This window comes from Cimex lectularius, unplaced genomic scaffold (genome assembly GCF_000648675.2).
Source record: "Cimex lectularius strain Harlan isolate CLEC.00 unplaced genomic scaffold, Clec_2.1 scaffold4, whole genome shotgun sequence".
Classification (NCBI taxonomy): Eukaryota; Metazoa; Arthropoda; class Insecta; order Hemiptera; family Cimicidae; genus Cimex; species Cimex lectularius.
The window spans coordinates 578,680-603,678 of record NW_019392723.1 but is presented as its reverse complement, the minus strand read 5'-3'; the positions used below and the strand labels follow the sequence as shown (position 1 = coordinate 603,678).

The 24,999-nt window shown below is 35.0% G+C and overlaps 1 protein-coding gene across 1 annotated transcript in view; it reads right to left on the bottom strand.

The window, feature by feature from the left end:
- The window catches only part of LOC106671346, a 66,742-nt gene extending 45,769 nt beyond the window's left edge, over positions 1 to 20,973 (bottom strand). The window contains exon 1 of the mRNA XM_024226708.1: positions 20,876 to 20,973. The gene's annotated coding sequence lies outside the window, so the exon portion shown is untranslated. The remainder of the gene's footprint in view (positions 1 to 20,875) is intronic.
- Positions 20,974 to 24,999: the final 4,026 nt, after the last annotated feature.

Below are 24,999 nucleotides of genomic sequence, written 5' to 3'. Positions count from 1 at the left end.
ATCGTGACACATCATTTTATAGGATTTTTTACGATGAACACAATGGTGCAATCGGATTTTGAATTGGTTAAAAAATGCCAATGGCAAAAAGAATCTGGCAGCGTAATTTCTACGAGGAGCTGTATATTTTACCTATTTTCGCAAAAATTCGAATCCATCTTTCCGAAATGTTAAATGGGTTTTAAGTTTTACAAAAAATAAAATTAGAGTTGTACTCCGGACTTTAAGCCATACCGCTCTCATTTTGCCCATAGACTTCGGGACTCGGAGTATGACAGGCGTCCTTGCACAAATGGCTGAAGATAACGTTCTTCCATACATTTTATGCACTGTTGAATCCAAGTTCACCTCCAATGGCATACTAAACAATTGGAATTGTACAACGTGGGCAGAGAAAAATCTGAGAATTTAGTACTATTGTCATCATCAGGTGGTTTACAGTATCAACGTTTGGTGAGGACTTCTCGAAAATAAATTTTCGATAATACGTTTAAAAAAAAACGGATGTTTCGAAAGGCGAAAAATTTAAGATGTTTTTATAATTGTTCGATTCAATTTGGGAACGAACGATGTAGGAAAATAGGTTAAATTATTTTTTAGCAATCAACAAAATGGACAAATTTTCGGTAAAAAATTCTCAAATGTTGTGCCTCCGAATATCACCAAAACTTTGAACCAACACCACAGGGATCATTTTAGGAATTCAGAACTCTGCAGAGTACACGTAATGGCGTCAATCACGAAAATAGTCATAACTTTGACATGTCTCCACTGATATACAAGAAAAGTGACAAAGGTTTAGAAACATATAATATTATTTTTCTCACTTAATGTCACACTTATAATGTCATAAAAATGAAAAACTGTTCACATAGGATCAATATAGATAAATGCAGCTTTGAAACGGTTGTAAAACTTTGAAACTGTGTTGGTGTAAAATTAATGCATGTTCTGAATTTTGTTTTATTTTCGCAGGTGCTTGTCATGTAAACAAAGTTAAATCCTCAAATATAATTTATGGATTATAATAAATACTTTTAACTGTTATCTTTTATACAAAACCTCTTAGTTTATATTGAATTTGATAAGAGTGAGGACCTGCGAAATTAAATATGTCAAAAAGTAGATTTTAATCAATTTTGTTTGTACGAATTTACATGCATTAAATACAGTTGGGGGGGGGGAGCATTAGCTAATGTACGGTGCAGCGATTGTTTCAGAGATTTCGATGTCGAAGAGAGGGAGGTCGCGGTAGGCCTTCCTTTGTGGATGACGACCAACTCAGAACGTTGATTGAAGAAAATTCACGTAAGACAACACAGGAAATTGCGGAAGAACTTAGAATTGACTACACAACCGTTGTTCATCATCTGGAGGAAATTGGTAAAGTAAAGAAGCTCAAAAGTTGGTACCTCACGAACTGATCGAAGACCAAAGAAATCGACGTTTTGAAAGTTCGACGTCTCTTCTGTGCGCTATTGAAATGATCCATTTCTCGATCGAATCATCGAACTTGCGATGAGAAATGGATTCTGTACGATAACCGTAGGCGTCAAACAAGGAACCAAATCTGCCCAAAAAATGTTTACCGTGACTGTTTGATGGTGTACTGCTGGGATTGTTCTCTATAATTTTCTGAATTAGTGAAATTATCACAGCAGAGAAATATGCACGGGCAACAGCAACATCTTTGTCCAGCGTTGGTAAACCGTAAGGCGCGGATTCTTCTTCACGATAACGCCAGGCCACATGCCATCCCTGCGGAAACTTAAGGACTTTGGACGTGAACCCTTTCCGCACCCTTCCTTATTCACCCGACCTCTCGCCTACAGACGTTCACTTTTTTAGGCATTTTGATCACTTCTTGAGGGATAAAATTTTTTAGAGAAGGCAGTGATGCCGTAAACACCTTTCAAGACTTTATTGTGAGTCGGAATAAATTTTTAATAAATAAATTTTTATGTCAGCGGAATAATGGTGTTTATTACACGTTGGTAAATATGTATAGATTGTGATTGAACATATTTCGAATAAATTTTCTTTATTTTATACGAGTTAAAAATAGTTTTGACTGCCTTTTCAAAACCTGTATTATTTTTGTATTTGCCCAATAATACCGTAGACATTTGGATAAAATCCAGAGGAGTTACGAATTTTTCAAGTGGAACAACGGCCATCTTAGAAAAATGCCTTTGCTAATCCAGCCCGAAACAGTATTTTTTGTTAGCTATAAAAATTCGTATTTAAGAGCTTTAAATGGTGTTTAAAACGGATCCGGATTATTTTTATTTTCAAAAGCGTATTTTTTGACCTACTTTACTGGAAGCGTCATTTCGTTTTGGTAACTTTTTACATATTTAATCTCATTGAATACGATCCTGTATATTATTTTCCTATCCTGCGTAACAAAACAAATCAATCGATATATAATCACTTTGAAATGCATAGAAAGTTTTTCATTAAAATTGGTTATCCCACGCCCTTGTCTTCCCGTTTGTAGACAATTGTCTTAAAAATTAATTATTCCTTTTTGACGCTTTGAGACAACAATGAAGCATTGTTTTCCTCTATTACAAGTTTAGACAAATGATTAATTAAAAATTTCAAAATAATATGTTGATTAATAACAGACGGCTGTTTGCCGGGTCGGAAAAGGAAAGCGCTAACAACTTCCGCAACAAATCTATTGTTGTTGTGCCGGTAGCATATCTGATTCCGTTCGACAGGCGAGTTTTATTTGTACAAGTAGAAAACTAGCCGTTTTGGGCGAGAAGAAAATGAAACCAGCGACGGAAGGAAAAGACGAAGAGGTGATTTGCAAATAAACTTAAATACCAACCATTGGTATCATAAATGTCAATATTTATAACACACAACACAAAATGATTAAAATAACTATAGCAAAAACAATTCACAAATCTATTAATATTAAATCATAGAAAATTAGAAATTCAAGTTAAAAACTAGCACACTTAACAAATTTAACCACACAAGAAAGTCTTGTGAGGCAAAAGACTTCGCTCAGATTTTTTAATGTTTAGGATTCCTATGTTAAAGTGTGTTAAATCGTTGCGTTACCGAAAAGGTGAAATTAAAAATATAATTGAAAGAACAAGTGAAACGAATTGCGTCGTGAGGATCATAACTGACAAGTAGCTATTAATCCCACCATTGATTATTGTTTTATCCAGCATTAAATTTAAACTCTGTCATGGCTTAGCGGTTATCGTAAGCCACAAAGATTATCTATTTTCTTGAGATACCTGAGTTTTTGACAAGGATGAAAGTATCACGTTGAGAGCATAAAACCCCTAAAATGTTACGGTTGATAAACGAGAATGAAGATTATTTCGTCAAAGGAAATACTTCACAGCGTAAAATCCTATAAATAAAATATCTATAAAAGAAAGTAAAAAAGGAAAAATATTATCAAAGAAATAGAAAATGCAATTACTAGGACGCACGTGATTTTATCTATAAAATGAGTATAACTAAAACTACACGTCGGACCAGTTTCATAAAGGTGACGGTCAAATTAATTTTTGTTTCCCCCTGCGATGAATATTTATTTATTTTAGTTGGTTGACTATCTCTTCTCAAAGAATGTAGTCAGTATGCAAACCTATAGCGGTTCATGGGATATATTTAGGTCACAAATGTCTGATGAAATACTAGATGGACTAGCTTCTATCGGTTTACATCCTTCTTTATTGGTTTTCTTCCACTCTCTAAGAAATGTTATGTAACATTTTTGTTTCCTACTGTAATCATTTTCGATAGTACAAAGAAAAAAGAAAGGAAAGACAGCTTTGTAAAATGTGGACTGCACCGCGCCATATAATTAATTCTTTTGATAATTTGTCCGGACAAATCACCGCTCAAAAATTTTAACAAATCAATTTTGTATCCAGGATTTTATGATGTTATGTTCATATCATCTGAAAACGAATGTACCATAAGTATTACAAAAATAAAATTTCAGTTACATTAGTTTGAAGAATTTATTATCCTCAAAATCAACTCTAGTTTAAAATATTTAATCCCTCAGTCATCATTAATTGTTAATAATATAGCCATGAAATATATATATGTAAATACAATAAAGTTAGCGGTGTTAATTTAGTCACTTGTGACCTATTCCGTCAGCTGTGTATAAGTTAGAAAGTTACGGAAAAAACAATTTATTGTATCACCCTTACAAATTCATTATTGTAGATGATATAATAATTGACTACACGATAAATACAAATTGGGAAAATACATAATACACACTAAATAAGAATAATTAAATTACACATCGTTACAATAAAGAGTACTCAATTACGTAACCTCATATACAGGTGGCGGAATAGGTCGCTGGTGACTAAATTAACAAAAAACAAAAATAGCAAAATGTGCGGTTCTTTTAATTATATTGTAGATGGATATGATTTTAAAGTTTAGTTTGAAAACTGGCTTGAGTGCGTTCCTTTAACTTACTTTAACGATAATTCCAAATTTCTTTAATATCTCATTCTGGCAACTTTAGAGAGAGGTGTAATAACAGATATCAAACCAATACAAGCAGGCGTCTTACAAGGGAGCATATTTGGTCCCAGGCTGTATACCATTTATACTCAGGACTTCTCATACACCCCAGTACCATCACTCCTACCTATGCAGACGATTTTTTCTTCTGATTCGAATCCTACCAACTTCCAACATCTTGGAATATACCTGGACAGCAGACTGAGAGGGAATCCTCACACAAGACTTGGACACCTACGAATATTTTTAGGTACGAAATAGTTTTAAATCGTCAAAACTCAAGTAGCTAATTATAAGAAGTTAGGGCGAACATATGAACTGTAACTTTGAAGTTCCACCAAACCATCCAATATCCAACGCAACCAATCCTCCCAGTCAAAAGGCCTCAGTCGTTCACGATGTCCTCAACTTTCCTTTTGTCAACTGCCCAAGTATTCTCTTCACTTCCCAACCCTTAAACGACTATAGCCTCTGCTTTTCCTCTCAATCCTTCATATTGAGTGACGGCTTTGGTTTATCTTAACATGTCCCATCCGGGTGCACAGCTGGCTATAGTGTCAGTGTCAGTAGAAGTCAAAGCACATTATACATACTATTTGTAATCCGAAAGGACATTATTTATTCTTCTTCAGAAGTCAATTCAGGAAAATCGGCAACCTCGACACACGTAACGAGGTTGATAGTTATCGACTATTGGAAATTGTACAAAAAGGTTTACTGTTAAAAGAGGTTGACACCGAGCATTACCGATTTCCTCGACAAGATAGATTGTGTCGATAATTCCAACTTTGATTTAAAAGCCTGCGGCTTCTACCAATGACATTAGAGAAAATAAATATTTTGTGCTCATAGACATTGTTGTTCTAACTGGAACTATTTTATCTTATCGTTTTAAACAATTAATTTTTAATGTTAAAGAGAATGAAACTAACTATAATGCTTTTGGAAATGTTGTTGTATTATATCGAAATTGGGCCAAAATATTTTTTTCTTTATCGTGTGAGATGACAGGAGGAGGAAATAAGCCTGTTACCATAAATCTTGACGGATATGACATTGACCATAGTGATAATTTCAGCGAGAAGTAAAAATTGGAAAGAAAATGACGTTACGACTTCTCCCAAGCCAAGGAAAAGAATGATAATAATCATTCCCAAGTACTGTGGCCACCTTAATAAAGAAATGAAGAGAATGTCTTAGCAAGCCAATAGAAAAGATAGATATTTTAATATTGACCTTTTTGAAAATAAAACCGTTTAATGCAGTAAAAATTCTGGCTAACTGGAATCTTTTAGTTTCTTTTTTTGGTCGATGAAAGTAGTTATTAAGAGATTTTCAAATGTACAAATTTTGCATCAAAGTGGGGATATAATTACCCAAAATTCTAGATTTAATTGCATACAATAATGTTATCTATGACAGATTATCATTAAAAATAAACTTACCCCTTCGAAACTTTTGTAACTGTGCTCACGCACATACTACGTAAATTCAATAATTAATCAATAAGAAATTGTGTGTATTGGTGTACCATTATCGAGAAAAAACCTCAATTAAAACGCATCACAAGTATATAATTATATATTAAAAAACGATCAGAGATGAAGCCGATTAGAAAGAACACACCCAGATCCTTCGTCGAGTTTAGGAAATCCTTCCGTCAGGACTATAAAACTATAATTAACATTTAAAAGGTTAATCTATTGAAGGCGGTCACAATTAATAACCGATGATAACTTAAATATACAGTATAAAAAAGGCTAATATTTAGTAGTATTAGTAGGAGACCGCGGTGGCCGAGTGGTTAGGGCGTCCGACTCGTATTAGCACACATGATGATGATGGGAAGCAGGGGTTTTGTCTTCCCCAAGCATCCCAGCCTTTTGGCTTATTGTAAATTTCACAGTTCCTTAGTTCAGTTCAATTGATTCGATCCTTCTTTTAAGAAATAGTGGGTGGTTGATTATTTTTCTCGGGGCTTCCTGGAACCCTAGGTTATAGTATACGTCTCTATTGATCGGTTGCTTCACATTCGTAGGTAATATGGGTGGTAGTTTCTTCCTCTTTATTGCATAACCTATAGGCCCATCATGGAATATACCCGTGTAGATGCCTCTCAGATGCCAGTGACTGGTGTATATATATTATCACTTTCTAGTTTATCCTGTCTAACTGTAGCAATGTGTATGTGTGCGTGTGCTGGTGAGGGTTCTATCATTCACTATGTCTGGCACCTCTGGGGTTCGTCTACATCTTCTTTTGTTTTATGCGAACCGTGTGAGATGGTGGAGTGTATGGGCATATAGAGTTTTGCAGATCCTTTTATGAGCAGATTGTGTACTTTTCCATTACCCAGAACCCCTTTGTGTCCTGTCACCCAATATATTAGGCAATTGTGTTTTCTCAGATTTTGGATGCATTCACTGACTATTTCAGATGTTACCTTGTTACGTGCTATTGCTTTTATGGCTGCTTGGCTCTCTGATAATTATGAAGATCATTTTATCAGTTTAAACTCTTTTAAGATTTTCTGTCACAAGCATTGATAACATTTCAGCTTGAAAGGCTTAGGTGTATTTATAATGACTTTGACTGCTTACATTTGACCTTACACCGAACCTGTCCCGGATCTTTCACTGATTTTGGCGCCATCTGATCTTCTTCTGATTTCTTCTTATTTGTTGCAGTCTGTTAAAACCTTATAGAGTGTTGCAAAGGATGTTTTCAGGATCATATAGTCAGACTCCATTTTTACGTAGTCTGATTTTATTTATTATTTTTGAATGCCAGAACTGTGTAGTCCCCGTCCAATTTGATTGTTTTTTGGACTCTGAATGAGCTTTTCCTAGCTCCTTGCATTTACACTCATGGCATTTTAATTGATAATAATCTGAACAATTGTATTGTAATGTGGTTTGACCCCTTGTCCGTGAGGTCCAAAGGGTAGGTCTTCAAGCGTTCTTGTATGAATACTATTATTAAACCTTCTCCTTGTAAAATTCCTACTTAAACGAAATTGTCCCTAGCAAAAGACATTTATTCCTCAATCTGGCATCATTTTGGATAAATGTTATAGAAGGAATAATCGTCCAGTGATACTGTTTGTAGTAACAGTCGGCTTTAGTCATTTTGTCTTGTGATAGGTCAATGTTGAGCCTCATCCGTGATCGTTTTTTCAATGTAAAATTATAATGTTGAAGACTGATAACTATATTACGTTTTTTTTACGGAAAAAAATAATAATGGATTTTCTTGTGTCTTGCCTGTGCCTGCGTGCGGGAAAAAAATGTTAGTTTTAATTTGTGTAAGTTGAGTAAATTTGAATTTTGGGCGTGCAAGATGAGTGCGTCGAGACGGATATCCCTACGGCCTGGCCGGATCAAAGAAAATCATCAATTCCTTGATCAACGAAGGCGATCGCGGACCCACTCAACTTCAGAGAAGGTGCTCCACATTCCTACAAGCGGGGATTTTCAATCGCCTGGAAAAGAAGCATATCTGGACACTGGTTCCCAGGAAAGTTTAGTTTTTAAGGAATGTTTATTTAGATTTTATGTTAATTTAGGTTCATTTAGTGTGTAAGTTTGTTAAAATGTTACCCGTAGAGAATTAAGATTAATCTATGTTTAATATTTTAGTTTCCCTTGGAATAAATGTGTTTTTTTGTTTCCTTATGTAAATATTGTGTTCTTTTTTTTGTGTTAATTTTACTGTTATTGAATTTTCTTTGTTTTATTTATTTTTTTTTCTTTACGGTTCGCTGTTTCCGTGTATATAAACAGCGTGACGCCCATTTTTTTTTTAAATTTAATATTAAGTTCAATATTCTTAATTCATTAAGTAACCCCGCCCGTCTCCACGGAGCGAAGCCGGCAAATTCTCGGCGTAAGATTTTGGCGCCCAACGTGGGGCTCGAAGAGCAGAGTTCTGGCACGTGGAGATACTTTTATTCCAACGGGTATATGGCCCACCACACAGAAGCGGACGAGTCGACCCATGAATGCCAGGGTTGGCAGGTTGAGCTCATCGACAACCTGTGTGTAACCATGGTGTGGGTTACAGGCGGTGGTGTCCATATGTCCCTCTCCAAATTCTCCCAATCCTTGATGCCTAGTCTCTTTCTTTTTCTGTTTTCTTTTTTTTTCCCGCACGCAGGCACAGGCAAGACACAAGAAAATCCATTATTATTTTTTTTCCGTAAAAAAAAACAATGTACAGGGTGTCAACTTAGTAGTGTGCTTCCTAGTTTTCTGAAAAACTACTCAACCTGGATGTAAAACTTAAACAGTATTTTTCTTAGCATATGCTCTACTTTTAAACAATGCAATAATTACAGTTTTTTACATACTATAGTCTCCCCTGATTTTCACAATAACTACTCAACCTAGAAAATAAAAATTTAAACAGTATTTGTTTAGCATATGCTCCACTTTCAAACATTATAATTATTACATGTTCTTTAAAATACTAATGTCCCCCGTGTTTTCTCAAAAACTCCTCAATCTAGAAAAAAAATTAAGTTTTACCTTTAGCTCTACTTTCAAACACAGCGATAGGTATAATACCTAATTTGTAATTCCTCTCTCTCTCTCACTCTCTCTCTCTCTCTCTCTCTCTCTCTTTCTCTCTCTCTCTCTTTCTCTCTCTCAAAAAAAAAAAAAATAAATAAATAATTAAAGTTAAATCAGCAACCGCCAAAGAAACTTAAGCAGAAAGTTCATTTTTGATTAGGTTTTTTATTTAGTTAAAAACAATGTCATAACAATTCATTTAAATTTAACAAAAAAGATTATGGTAAATTTGTTTAAATTTTTTCAAAGCCTCCATTTGCAATACAATAACCTTTAATACAACAAAATTTCAAAAATTAGCTAAATTTAATAAACAGTAAATTTTGTTAAAATTTACTACTTTTTTTATAAAATCAAATAAACGGTTTCATTTAAATTGATTGATTATATTTATAAAATCAAATTGATAATCGAAACATTTAAGATGATTTGGGATAACGTTAACAGCATCAGTACTTTTTCAGTATCTGATTTTACGTGTTATTTTTGTTATTTTCGATTTCCAAACTGAAAATGTAGGTTACTATATTAAAACAAAAATATATATAGTTTTTTAAACAAATTGAAAAAACGTATTTAATGTTTTAAAGTAGAGCTTTTGAAAAAAAGTACTCTTTTCTTGGTTGAGTAGTTTTTGGGAAAACGACAGGGGAGACTAGAAACATGAAACCCTGACGTTTACATGCCCCGGTTTTCAAATGTTTTCTTCATTTTTCATAAAATACAATTGACATGAATGACATGATGAATCAGTATCAGTGAAAAATTGAAGGTACTATTTGAACATATGAAGTTATGCGTTTTAAATTTTAAACAATTGAAAAAAACCTGTATTTATTGTACTGTTTTAAAGCAGAGTTTATGAAAAAAAATATAGTTTATTTTTTTCTAGGTTGAGAAATTTTTGGGAATAACAAGGGGGACGCTAGGAAGTTGGATACCTGTATATCTATGGGTTTTTTTAATCGATTTTCAAATGTTTTTCGCCATTTTTGATCAATTTCAATGAATTTGATGATTCCGCACATGAAAATGAAGTTATATTTTGAAGTTATAGTTTGAAAATAAAAAGTTATACTTGTTAACTGTTTAAAAAATTGAAATACCCGTAGTTGTTAATGCTAAGTAATGCTTAAAAGTCGAATTTATGATAAAAATTACTGTCAAATCTTTTTTCTAGGTTGAGTATTTTTTTGAGAAAACCTATTACGCACACTAGTATGTTAAAAACGGAAATTATTGCAATGTTTGTAAGAAGATTTCATGATAATAAAATATTGGTTAATTTTTTTCTAGGTTGAGCAGGTTTGAGAAAAACCATGGGAACATTACTACGTTAAAAAAACTGTAATTATACACTGTTTGAACGAAGAGCTTACGATAAAAAAAATCTTTTTATATTTTTTCCAGGTTGAGTATGTTTTGGGAAAATCAGTGGGATACTAGTATGTTAAATAAAACCTTTAATGATTACACTATTTGAAGGTAGATCATATGATTAAAAAATTTCTGATTAATTTTTTCCAGGTTGAGCAGGTTTGAGAAAACAATGAAAACGCTAGTACATTACAAAAACCTGTAATTATTACTCTGTTTCAACGAAAAGCTTCTGATAAAAAATACTTTTTACAATTTTTCCAGGTTGAGTATGCGTTGGGAAAACCAGGGGGACGCTGGTATGTTAAAACTGTAATTATTGCAATGTTTGAACGAAGATTAATTTTTTTCTAGGTTGAGTAGACTTGAGAAAACCAAGGGAACACTAGTACGTAAAACTTTGTAATTACTACACTATTTGAACGAAGAGCTTATAAAAAAATACTTTTTATATTTTTCCAGCTTGAGTACGTTTTGGGATAACCTGAGGGACTGGTATGTTAAATAAAACCTGTAATTATTACACTGTTTGAAAGTAGAGCTTTTGCTAGAAAAATACTGTTCAATTTTTTTTCTAGGTTGACTGTTTTTGAAAAAATAAAGGATGACCCTAGTATGTTAATTATTTGAAAGTATTTAAATTTTATTTTGTTAAATTGATAACAGTGGTTTGTTTTAATGGATAAATAACATAATTTTGTCTATGATGACACAATTTTTTTGCCCAAAAGGATTATTTTGATTGACTAAAAGGCGGTTGAACGTATCGGTGATGTTGATTTATTAAGCTCCTATTTAAACCCCTTTTACGTAAAATGATTTTACAAGAAGACTTATATTTTTCGAAAAATTAAATTAATTTATTATAGGAAACTAGGCCTAAACATTTGAAATAAACGATGGGCCGATGGTATTAGGCGTTTGATTTTCAAGTTGATGTTTTAAAAGAAAAAGAAAATATTTGAAAAATTTAATTAATTTATTGATTTTTGTCAGACCCCCAAGAATCAGTGAGATTTGAGTTTCGGCTGAACCGCAATGGCAAGGAATTGCGGATCGGCTCGACGTGAAGGGGCGCAACCTGCTGCAAGCTCGGATCTATCCCACGTGCAGAAACTGGCGCGGCGCGGATGCAGACAACCAGTTGACGACAGGTTTCTTCCGCGTGGCCGTCCCGAGCCCCCCAAGGTCAGAGCTAACGGTTAACCCAGTCCACTAGGACACTCGGACCCCTTTATCCGACTCTGGTCGATTATCCTCGCATTACTACAGCCGGCCTCACTTTCCCTCTAGATCGTCCCACCCGCTGGTCTTACAATTTGCACCATTCTTTCAACAGGCCTTGAGTTTAAAAAGTTGATATGTATAAGAAATGTTTGTTCGGAGGCTCAATGACAGACACCGCTCATAAGCTGTGTACACCTCTCTTTTTGTACATCTAATGGTCATCAATTAAAACCTTACTAACCTATCAGAAAAGCATTAATTTTTTTCAAGCTGTTTGTATTACGGAGGTTAACAATAAATTCAATTGACAGGTTTCATTAATTGGACTGTGAACAATTATAAATTGAATAAATTCATGAACGAGGAAATGGGTGAACGATATGGATTAAATTCCTCAATAATATAACCAGATCTAGCAAGAATATGAAATGAAAAATTTATTGAACAAATATAAAATGAAATACCAAGTAAATATTAAATAAATAGGGCGTCTGAATCATCATGTCATACCCCTTTTTGGCATTAACTTGAAAGCAATCTGTTCTGATATTTTTTGTCAGATTATTTCAATTACTCTTAGTAGTTGAGGAAATTCAGAAACCCAGTTATAATTGATTTTTGATCCATCTTGACTTTTCACTATGAGCATTACTGAGCACTAGGAAATCGTCCTTGTTTTATTTTATACACCGCGAACAGACCCAAGTTGTAGCGAAGCTAAAATGATTGTAATGATGTATGATAATAAAATGATGTATGATCACAAGATGTATATGAAATTTGGACCTCACTGATTTTGCCCTACCTCTCCTGGTTTTCTGTCAGACGGGTTTTGGCATTCCGCCATCTTCAGTGTGTCTGAGTTGTTGACGAAACGCGTCTTTCAGACCGACACAGCGAAGATAGGCAGATCGTTAACGACCAAATTGCATTGTCTTTCGTGAGATTTCACCTTAACTACTACTCTGAAGCTGTTGTCACTAGTAACAGATTCCAGGATGATATTAGAAAACAGAACCTAGTAATGATTAAAGCGGAGAATCATGATGTCAAATACAACGGTATGAGTTTATGGAGTAGGTCAGCATTAATAGCAATGGGTGTGGATGACCTAAAAAATAATATGGACAGAGCAGTATGCTAGCATGCTTCTGCCTGTACTATCGACCAGTTTGGGTCTTACCTAAACCTCAGCCTTTCCCGATGGTTGGCGTTGTTTGGGCCATTGATTCCGGGATATATTTGTAATCTATATTGATTTGTTTTTAGTACATTACAGGGAAATAACCCTAGCCAGTACAGTCATATTATAGCCTCAAATTAAAAAATACAAAAGGATACAGCATAACCAAATCAACAAATTTAATTATAAACACATTAAAAGAGGATCCAAATATATCCAGTAACGAGTAGTGGGGATTTATAAGGGTGTTTCCTCCTATAAAACGATATAAATCGACATTTGTCAACTTTAAAAGTTCATTCCTCAGACACCAAGAGGCAAACCTTTTCAAATCCTCAAGTAATCGCACCTTTCCCTCAACATTGTTGACAGCGGCGAAAACTTTGATATCATCTGCCAATAGAAAAAGTTTTAAGTGTTTGATGAACTTTTCCACTTACGAATAATCTGGATCACGGTATGACCTTGATGAAAAAGCAAATTCAATTACTGCCAAGCTTTCGACCTATTTGAAGATCACAATCAGGGCAAAAGTATCTCAAATATGTCTACAAATTGACATAAAATGCCTTGGCATTGTTGGGCCTAAGTCGTACTTGTGTATAGTAAAAATTCTGAACCTTTGAACCAACTTGTTGAAAATGAAAAACAAAATTAGTTCAAAGTTAGATCCTTGGGGGACACCAGATGTTCCTCTCCGGGTTCTGGAAATCGTCATTTAACGTCACGATAGCTCAAGTGGTAGAGCAGCGGCGTATTTAGCCGAAGGTCGTGGGTTCGAATCCCGCTCGTGACATTAACCTTTTCCTTTCAACCAAAACCTTACATAAAGAGATGAATTAATTGAAAGTAAAGTTCAGAGTTAGACTTTCCAAAACCCATATAGCAACATCTGGTGTCCCCCGAGGATCTAACTTTGTACCAATTTTGTTTTTAATTTTCAACAACCATGTGTCCTCTTGGTTCAAAGGTTCAGAATTTTTACTATACACGAATACTCTTCTTCACGGTATGATCTCAACCTCATTGGTTCAACCAAAACCTTACATAAAAAGATTAATTAATTGAAGAAGTAATTTGATCAATAGACCACTAAATATAATGGATCTTTATCTTAAGATTTTGATTGGAGAATAGGATATTATGCAGTTAGGCTATTTGTCAATAGCTATGTAAAATACATACAGTGACATATTCTGTTGCAATGCTTAGTCTAAAAACCTCGAATGGAAGCTTTTTTAAAGTTAAATAAGGGTATCCAGAAGACAATAGTAAAAGGATTTTGTCAGATCAAACTCCAGACCGTAAAAATTTATTCTATTCTGTACAAACTTCTAAAAATAAAAGATTTCATTTTAAACGAATATTGCTATACGTATTTCTGTTTCAATTTTCAATAATACTGTCTTTTTGTTTTGTCAAAATTTACTTTATGATTTTTCCATCTGTTCTTGAATTTTTGTTTATTAAAGTACAGTGGAATAATTGAAAACGTACAAAGTATTCAAAAATTCCGCTAAGAAAAACGTGGACAATTTTTTTGGCTACTATAAAAAAATTAACCCCATGCTAATTTTATGGATGGTCTAACTCTTCTTCTCTGACAACCGTGATCGTCACCTTAACAAAAAAAGTACAGGCTCGGTTCTAAATGACCGTGCGTCGAGTCGAATTGGAAATTGTACACGTTCTGGCGTGTCATGTTGCGCCACTTGATCCTCCGTAACAGGATGGGTAAAAATGTATATTTCACAAGAAAAATTTGTAAAAATGATCAATGAAGTTTTGGACACATAAGCTCTCGAACAGAAAGGTCGAGTTTCCACTTTCAGTTTTGAGATTGCGTGTCACAATGACGGAAAGTTGCCCACTCTGATACGACTGGAGGATTTAATGGCAAATTAAATTGGCTTGACAAGACATCCACATTCACTCTGTTTAACGGTCTAAGAATGAATCTAGTCAACCGAGGTGGGAAAACGACGAACTTGAAGTTTCCAATCTGCTTATCTTTGTTGGTTTGGCCTGTCAGACGAGCTTCGGCTTCTCGCCATCTTCAGTGTTTGAAAAACAGACCCTATGCAGTATGTATAGGTGTAAACCGATCGGAACGGAAAGAAAATTCACTTCTATTAACTCTTGTTAAGAAATAAAAAAAGAACACGATGCATTTGTGGGATTGAATGATTTACTATACTGTTTATTTTTTAAATTTTTTTTAAAATTTTGTTTTATTTAGAAAGAACTGTATCTGCAAGTATCTTTTCACTCTCCCTCATTCATTACGGCTAAGTAGGTGTTCTGCAAAGCAGCCTCCTTGATCCCATTCTTTTATTTATTACGCACTACATCAGTCACGATACATAACTCCTCACAAATGAAGACGATACCGCCATCCTTTCATCGAACCAATACCTGGCCTTCAGAAAACTTTAGGACCGAATCTCCTGTTTGGAAGAATAGTTCAAGGAATGTGGAAATTCATGGGGATCCTTCCATTCACTCACCGTCAAATCCTATCTGTTTGGGACCATACACTCTGCTGAACGGGTGTCCCGCATGGCAACTTACTTGGTCCCAGAGCACAATAGAACTATTCAGGTCGAGGTGCAGTAGGCCTTGTGGCCACCTCTTTTATCCCTATCCCAAATTGGTCCCAACCTCTCATGGTCCCTACACAGCAATCCGCACATGGCAGACGATACTGCCATCCTTTCAGCAAACCTAGACCCGATAGTCGCTCTCAGAATCCTCCAGGGAAATATCTTTTGTTTGGAAAAATGGTTCAAGAAATGAAGGATCATACTCATTTGATTGAGTGTGGTACGGATTTGCTCCGGAAATTTATAACCACCCTTCCATTTACTTCTTACCTCATCTTAACATTCTATCTGTCCGAGACCATCCACTATGCCGAAGCGGTCTCGTAAGGCATCAACCTGTGTCCCATTTTCTTTTCCGAAATCGTCTCAATCGCGATACTGAACTTATAACATATGCAGACCATACTGCTATCCGTTCAGGAAATCTATACTTAATGCTAGCCTTCAGAAAACTTAAGATGTAGATTTCAAGAAATGGAGGATTAGAACCAACACAATCTTAGCAAATAACTCTCATTCTTCGCCCCATCATCATTCCTCCAATCTACTTATTCTCTTCCTGTCCCAGCAACTGATGCCCTCTTTTTGGAACAAAGGGACCCCCACACTTGACTCAAAAGAATAGAATTAAACATATGATGAACTAATCAAAAGACGATTTGACAACTGATCAAAACTCTCATTGCACGAGCCTCATCTGGACGTATGGGATTAAACTGTGGTGGTTGACCAAACGTTTCAACCTCCAAAGAATCCAGTCAATTCAGTCCAAAACCCTTCGAAACATTGACCAATTAAAATGAAACTGTCACAACCAACATTTGTCATGAGGAAGTCATAGGTGGCCGCTCACTTGTTCATTTTGTATTTCCATTCATTATAAAATTGTTCAATGATTTTTTTTTCATTGCAATTTTTAGCCGTATTCTGAAAATATTTATTTTTAATGCAAAACAGCTTTAATTTGGTCGCATCTGATGATTTTGGTCTGCTTATCCTTCACGTTTTGGTCAGTCAGACTCGTTTCATCTCGACATTTTCAGTAGGTTTTCTCAAAGTAGGAAAACGCATCTGGCAGACAAAAACAGCAAAATGCCGGCTCAAAATAACCAGAAATCACTAAACTACAGGTCCGCCGCACATCAGAACCAATTAGAAAATCCCAGAAAAGGGCGAATTTTATGCAATACCAACGGGTTCAGGCTATTCCATGTTGCTGGGACGCAAGTAAATTAAATCATTCCCCGATTCAGTATAATCGTAGGTAATAGAGCAAGGGAATTAATCACTTTTAGACAGTTTTATAATTCGTGTACGCATCGGCCGGCCTGCAGAAACGGGTTTTTAACCTGGAAGCATTGCTCTGAAATCGTCACCGTGCCACATGACGGAATTGGGGCGAAGTCTCCTTGTCCGTAAAAGGGACCAGTTTTATTTACTATAACATATCGGCTTTTTTAAATCGGGTTTATCGACTTGTGAAATAGAAATGAGGTCCGTAGTATGAAATCGTGACGTTAGGACAAGGTAAAGAATTAATATTTACAATTTGGGTATTAGTAATTCAAACCCTTAATTTTGACTTATCTGCTCTTGCCTTGCTGAAAAACCTGTAGACATAGCACGTGATTTTTAATATTAAAAAAACAACTATTTATAAATTTTCTGGTTTTTCAGAAAAGTAATCGATATTTTTCGGTTTTTAAACCAAATCTCTTATAATTTATTGTTCATATGTTAACCACTTCATTTGCAAAACTTAACTTTTATGTTTGTTCTATTTTAATGAGCCGTGATCATTTATGTCGTATTATAAAAAACTTATGGTATTATTTTCATCGCCAACAACGCTGCAAGTCTCCGAAGGAATAAAAAACTTTTGGAATCCTACTGAAAATGGAATTTATTGGTTAATCTAAGTAAATCGAAGATCATGGTCTTTAGGGATGGTGGAACGCTGGCTGCTAAAGATCGATGATTTTTCAATAACACAAATATTGCAATTGTAAAGGAGTATAATTATCTCCGTGTAACTCGGTCTTTAAATTACCATTTATCATTAAAATAAAGTATCTACAACGAAACGGGCTTTGAACTGCATATGACTTGACTTATTTTCAAATTTTTATTTCTCTTCCTGTGAAATTCAGACTTTCAACTCAGTTTGCCGGTAAATAGTTTGTTACGGCTTACAAAATTTGAACAGCTTGAAAATACTCAACTTTTTTCATTAGAACGTTATTTGCCCTCCAAAATCCACTCCAAATTTTATTATTTATTTATTGACCAACGTAGACCAGTTATTGTTGTATACCCTGAAACTTCATTTTAACTACATATTTAAAATCTTCAAGCATCTTGACTACCTTTCTAAAATAGTAGCCTTTGAAGTCGTTGATCTTAGTGCATTGTGGTTTGAGCTTAGGGATAATTTGTGTAAAGATCTTTCATGTGACTCTTCATTTTCTATAAATCGTGTGAATGAGTGACATTTCCTGTTGTAATTGTCCAATTCAGTTAAGAAAATCGAGAACAAGTCAGACCAACTCTTGAGTTTTATTCTATAGGCAACATTACCAAGATGATTTTAATATGTTCAACCTAGCTAAGAGCAGGACTAAATGTTTGTCATTGGCCGAGTAAAGGTGGTTATTCAAAATTAGAGATCTGCTTTATCTCAACGCTGCGCCTTTTCGGGCTAGAAGAAATATATTATGCTCATTATGCAATGACCGTGTTAAAGAAGACATTTTATTGAAAATATCTTATCGGAGATTCTGTATTTAAATTTGGATAAATTAAATGAGACCCAGTTTATTGACTGGTCGCTTAATGATTTTAGAAATTTAATTAATTATGCGCGCCACGCTTGGCACTATCGCCAAGAGTTAATATTAGGATTTCATTTTTCAATATTGTAAAGCTTTTTCATTTTAACTGGCTGACCGCAATAATCTATAGTTTATACTTATCGTAAATCAAACGAAGAAAAAATGATTGTTTATAATTTTTGTTATAATTAATGTACTTATAAAAAATTAAATTATTAATTGTAATATTTAATTAATGATTCAATGAGTTTTTATTTTATTTTCTCTGGACCTAAAATTTGAATCAAATGTAAATCGACCTCCGGTAGACGGACTCTTTGCCGAAAAGTATTTTAAATTATATTTTATGTAATGTTTATAATAATGTAGCTCTGTTTCCTACAAAAATGGGAATAGGGGATCATACTCGCTGCCGTGCTCAAACACAATTCTCATGTCGGGTGGCATTCCTACACGCACCCTATATGGAGTCAAGGAATGCCACCCATAAATTAAGTTGGACACATCGCGCAAACTTTCACCACACCCGACATGTCAAACAGACTCAACCAAGAGGACATGTCAAACCAAGAGGACGAGTACTCAGAACTTTTAGGATTAAAATGTGGCGATCACCAGGGGAGGGTCCTATAACGTGTTTGCTTTATACCACTGACTGAAACCAACAGAAAACACAACATTCGCGGGTGGCAGTTCTGACAGTGCACAATAGTGGATGCCAAAATGAGTTGAGCTGTTTTACAAAAAATCCAAAACAAACTTCCTTCTAACGGATACGGCTGACGATGCAGATCAAAGACTTTCATCGGGACCTGACGATGCCTGATATCTTTACTGATACAAATCAGCAGAAATGCTCAAAAGCTAAACTCTCGTCCCCAAGGCCATCTCCAAACACCAAAGCTACCCGGCTACAAAACCTTTGAGACGATTTCAAGAGAATCAAGCCGAATGAACTTTCTTTCTAGGTTTTAAGTTGAACATTCTGGGGGTGAAACCTACATTTAACTAGTTTTGTGTTTTTAACCGGTGCTTAGATAATTTCTTTACTTACAGGCCACTTTTTTGGAGTATGTCATGTTTTGAGGGACTTCAGAGAAGGCTGTTTGGCCTGTTAAATCCGCGGGAATAATTAAGGGAAGATATGTTAAGCAGTCGATAAAATATCGAATGTTCCCTGGTAGAAGATTTCAATTAATAACCTCATCAATTGGGATATAATTTTTCATATTATATCCTACGTGGCACCAGTAGGGCATTTAGCACTGGAAAAGTCAGTACGATGTAAGAAAATTAAGGAGTGACAACTTCTTTTGAAGTTTCCATGCATTATTTCTAATGAACTGTCCTCGACCCCAATCAACCTCCGTCTGAAAATGATGAACCAAAGACTCATTTTGAAACCCCCTCGGACACAAGTAAGCTCAATTTACGACGTTGGCACATCATTGCCATTAGATAAATGGATACATCCAACACTGTTCCTTACAAGATTAGATGAAAAATCCAACTATCTAACTCCGAAAACAAATTGCATATATATGAATGGCAGGAGGAATGGTTATTTGCTGTGCGGTGATTATCTACGAAGAGCATTAACGTTCGGGCCGGTCTCAGAAGTTTATCTTAGAAAGGGTAGGTTCAAAAACAGATTAGTGACATTTTGGCTGACAGCATCACTGTTATCAATTAGATATTACAAAAATCTTTGGTCGACCAAATAAGGCCTTCCCATAATCAGATTTTCAGCTGGAAACAGCAGAATTGAAACTGGCTATAAAATGGATAAAGCACAATGCAGGAATGTTGGACATGAAGAAGGGCCGATTGGCCGATGAAGTAGCACATAGCACAGACGAAATTAGCTTCTATAATTTAAATTAGGTAGAAAATGAAAATAATCTTGTCAGTAAAAAAAGTTCTAGTCAAAGTAAAGCCTTTAAAATAAATTTAAAAAATAAGTGGGAACCCACAGCAAAATAAAATATTTAAAAACATCGGTATCAACATTGTTTTTGTTTTTTTTCAATTTAAAATTTTTAAACTTAAAAAAGCATTTATTCATTCAAAACAGGCGAAGATGTGATTCATTGCATTGTTTTCCTCCTAGCCTGCTATCCTCTCTCATATTAATTATTTTGAAACATTTTTTTCCTGAAAATTATAGGATGGAGTCGAGTACAATCCAAAAGAACTATGGCAATAATTATAAACTCTTTTGGACGTCTCATTGATGTTTTGTTCTTTCAGCATCGATTTAATATGTTTGACTTTAGGCATGGTTTTATGGAAGGGAAACGTGAAATACTCTGACATAAATGACAAATTGCTTTGCAATCGTTTTGTTGGTTTTCATAAATCCCAATCCGGCGTGGTTAAATGGAGTGTTTTTCCCGCGTTAAACACAAAATAAAGACTTAATTTTTTATAAATGTCAATTTTTCACGATTGCATCGACCCAAAACCACGAACAGAAAGATCCGATAGGACGAAACTCAATGCTGGGAGTCTGGTACGAACCGGAGCTAAGAAAACATAGAGTATAGGAAGTATTACCTGAGATTAGCCCAAATGACTATGGGGAATGCTCGCCCGGCAAGTGGTCTTTAAAGAATGAAGTCTGGCAATTACCAATCGAAACATGTTAGCGGAGACAGAAGTGGTGCGACAATACAATAACATCATGATGTATTCAGACCCCCTGCTGACAAGCACAGTTAGTCAAACAATACACTTAATTTAAACCTAATCTTCACGCCATTTACTTAAACAATCTCTCTTTGCCATGTTTTAACCACTGTGTGATACGAAACAAATAATTCCGTACAGGGAGTGACCCAGTTTTTGTTTTGTCTCTTGGCACAAGAATAATGTTCGAGAAGTGTACCGGTCTGCGGACAATTAGTACGTCCCAGGCCTTGAAGTCTGGTTAATGAAATTTCACTAGATAATTGACTTTTACTATTTATCATTATTATTGTTTTTTTTACGAAGGTTCGCAACAGCAGAGGTCACATAAACCCTCAGGGTGCCGGTGTTTTTGAAAAAAAAAGCCCATTTGTAAGTATGTCGGGTTCGAATGCAGGGTCGCTGGATTCGAACCTGGGACCTTTTCAACGCCTAAACCGCTGCGGACACCGACGCCCTTATTTATCATAATTGTATTTTTTTTAATCATACACCTTTCCAGAATTACCAATATCAACTTACAGTATGTGCGGTGTTCTACAAAATGATGAATTTCCCGTGAATTTTTTAATCCGTGACCTTACAAAATTGAAACGTCAGATCGTTATAAAACTCAACAAACATCTTCACAATACACTACCCATCAAAAAAGTCACATAAAAAATTTTACGCTGAACAAGACGACTTTTTTTCATCAGTAAATTCAAAAATTCATGGCATATCTCCGTCCTGGAGCGACGCCCTATAGCAATCATAAAGAAATTCTAATAAAATTTCAATTGGTCACTTTCCACTTTGCCCGATTTCCCAACCATTTTCCATTCGGAACTTTTGGGGAAAAAACATCGTTTTCTTACGTCCTCATAGATAAAATCGATCACTCTCTCTCCCGATTTTCATGAATGCGTAAAATTTAAACCGTCATGTTTTTGTAAGTTTTACGCTCTTTTTACTTTTGTTCCGAGCCTTTTTCAAAAAAGTGAACATGGAAACTACAATTCTTCGGAGAGAGAGGGATCGGTTTATTCCATGAGCGCGTAAGAAAACGTTTCTTGCCCAAAAATCGGTAATAACTTGAAAACGGTTCAGAAATCGGGCAAGTAGAAGGTGACCAATTGAAAGCTTAATAAAATTTCCTACCGATTGCTGCTACAGGACGATTTCTTGGCTCCACAGCTCAATTTGGAGGTCCCGTAAAAAGTGCAAAATATAACATGTTCTAGAATTTTTGAATTTACTGATGAATGACTATAGCTAGGAAAACATTCAAAAAAGCCACCTTGTTCAACTTAACATTTTCTAAAAATTATTTGCAGATCGTGAGATGCGGTCTGGTGTGACGAGGTTTTAGAAAAACATTTTCTTTATCGTGCCTACGTTTCGATCTTTATTGAGATCATCTTCAGGGCCTCGGATTTATAAGCATTGTTTAAATTTTACAAATACATGTAGGATGTGGGAAAAAAATGAATATATAAAAAAATGAATTTATACAATGGTAGAAATTTTAAATTCAATCAAAGTATTTGTACTCACTCGAAGTGTTTGTTCAGGTCTGTGACTTAAAAGGCCTGAGAAAACATGTTTTTCCAAATTTGGACATTTTATCGCACAAAAACCAGGTGGTCGGATTTTTCTTTTTTTTATGGGCAGTTTATATATCTAAATGCAGTTAAAATTGCCGTATATTGTAAATATGTATAGTGGAAAAATAGAAAATTGTGAAATTTGAGAGTGTACTACGACTTAAAGAAACCGAAGTCAAGATTAAAATCGGCCTTAATCTGCATTCTAACCACTCCAATCTTATTTATAACAGCCTTGACACACGGAAATGAGGCCTGAATTTGTATTTGTCCGTCTGCCAGAATTTTGGCAAAAGAAGGCTTTATACGTGGGAACGACGATTTCAGCGAAACTTTCATCGGTGTCACTAAGTAAAAAAATATTATGCACGGTCTGAGCTTTCTTGCCAATTTAATTATATCAGACGATTATTTTAGGATGATAAGATCGTATTAAATGAGATATATAGCTTTGCGGCTCATAGACGAGCATTGGCTAGAAAACTGGGGGGAGACGAGTCGATTTTCCCAGTTCCACAGCATCCCTTTGTCAGTAAAATTTAGTCGTACAAATTTTCAAACGATTCCAACAATCTCTAGGGCTCGCTTTACGGGCGATTAGAACCTTATAAACGGCACACAAGGGCCCAAACATTTCTGTAAATAAATTGAAACCAGAGGGATCAAATAAAATGTTCAACTTTTTGATCATTTTACACTTATTTTTTTCATTTATAGTAACATAATATCGAAACCCTTTCGACATGTTTTAAAGGAAGAGAAATTAAGCTTTCTATTGGTTGTAAGAACGTTGAATTTGGTCAAAGTCCAGAGGGGTTGTGAATTTTTAAGTGGAACACCAATTTAGTATATAGTACTAAGTTGGCAATAAATTGCGTAGTGACTAAAGGTTTTGTCCTGGGGTCGCTGCGCATACAATTGTATTTGTTTTTTAAATAAAATAAAATAAAAAGTAAAAAAATAACGTGAAACAGTGGTTTTCGGAAGACAAGAATGTCTATTTTATTATTTCTATACACATTTGCATTTATGGCTTTAAAAGATGTTTAAAACAAATCAGAATTGATTTGTCCTACTTTATTTGAAGGTCTGCTCAGTTAGAAAAAATAAACAACATAATAAAACCGATTCATTCATTCATTCATCAATTCACAACAAGGGCAGAAGCCCGTCTAATATTTTTTCAACCTGGTATTACAAACATTTTCATTGAAATCGGACTACCTATCCTCATCAAAAGTGCCTTATCCTCCTGAAGAAATCAACATGTACAAACTACTGTACCAACACAACTTGCGTTTTTATTTGAAATAGTCACAGATTTTGTCATAAACATCATTATGTCCAACATAGAAAAATAAAACAAGAGGACAACCAGGTTGGTGGGTCACGGGTTTGGAACAAACCTTTTTTGGTGATTCTACACTTCAAAAAATCGGACAGGTATCCGCCAATTCTTGTGAGTAGGCCCTGATTTTGCCAATTTTTTAATGTTGAAATTTTACGTTTTTTTATTTTTATTTTGCCGTTCTATTGGCACAAATCAACTATGTGAATATATCATTTTACATATTTTTTAAAATGTAGATTGCAATAAAAATATAATAAAAGCTATCACAGTTTATCAATAACCACAAAATTTCTAAAAACGAAATATTTTTTAAGGAAACTAAGTCATAATTTTTTTGTGAAACTATCGGGTTGTCCGGAAAATAATGCAGGATTTTAAGTTTTCATTAAAAAAAATCTATATAAAATATTCTGTTTACGTTTACAGGATTACTCATTTGTATGAATGTCAACACTTATTAATCCTCTTCCAAATGATATTGTTTGTTTACCTCTGTAGCATTCCGCTACTTGGAAATAATTCAGTCATCCTTATAATGTCAAAGCGAGAATTTCGTACGATTTTCTTTTACGAGTTTAAACTCGGCCGAAGCGGAGCCCAAACGGCTAGAAACATTAACCAAGTCTGGGGCGAGGGTTGTGTTAATGAGTGCACTGTGCAAAGGTGGTTTAAAAAATTTCGGGAGGGAGATTTCAGCCTTGAAGATGAAGAAGGTCGTGGAAGGCCTTCCTCTCTTAATGATGATGTTCTGCGATCAGTGGTGGAAGAAAACCCCAAAACAACTGTTCGAGAACTTGCAGAGCAACTCAAAGTCAGTAAAACGACCGTCGCTGACCACCTCAAGGCGATTGGAAAAGTGAAAAAACTCGAAAATTGGGTTCCACACTCATTAAACGATCGCCAAAAAAATCAGCGCTTTGATGTTTGTGCATCACTTCTTTGTCGAACCAAAAATGACCCATTTCGGCCAGAATTGTTACATGTGACGAAAAGTGGATTCTCTACGATAACACTAGACGTTCTGGACAGTGGCTCGACAAAGGAGAAGCTCCAAT